Source organism: Theobroma cacao, chromosome 8 (assembly GCF_000208745.1).
Source record: "Theobroma cacao cultivar B97-61/B2 chromosome 8, Criollo_cocoa_genome_V2, whole genome shotgun sequence".
In the NCBI taxonomy this organism is placed as follows: Eukaryota; Viridiplantae; Streptophyta; class Magnoliopsida; order Malvales; family Malvaceae; genus Theobroma; species Theobroma cacao.
This window is the reverse complement of record NC_030857.1, coordinates 12,887,550-12,888,102: the sequence shown is the minus strand read 5'-3', so window position 1 is coordinate 12,888,102 and position 553 is coordinate 12,887,550.

Here is a 553-nt window from a genome sequence, read left to right as displayed (position 1 = left end):
TTTAACCTCGAACTAGTTCAAATAAGAATCGTAGGATGAAATTTAATATTATGCAGTCCAGGAATGACTAAAAATGATTGTTCGAAGTTCGAGGATGCATTTGGGGTAAAATGGAAAATTTTAATGTTCAGGGGTAAAATCGTCATTTTGCCACCTAAGATAATAATTTGATCATGGAGTGAAATTTTTGACCAAGATTAACTATTTGGAGTATAACTTAATGATATGAAGTAAAAATTTTCAATTCCGGTAATTTTCGAAATATAGTGGCAAAACGGTAATTTTATCGTCTCGGGGTAAAAACCGTAATTTTCACCACCCAAAACTTTTCAAAATCATAGGATTTATTTATTTTTGGTATGAACAACTATGGTATGTTAAGTGGTGAAAAATTGAAGTTTAAAAGATGAAATTTTAAAAATGGGCCAATGGAAAAGTGACACAAGGCACTTTTTAATTGTTTAATATTATTTTAATGGAAAATCAGCCCATTTAAACCCCATACTAAGTGCTGGCCAGCCATAAGGAAAGAACAAGAGAGAAAATAGAGAGG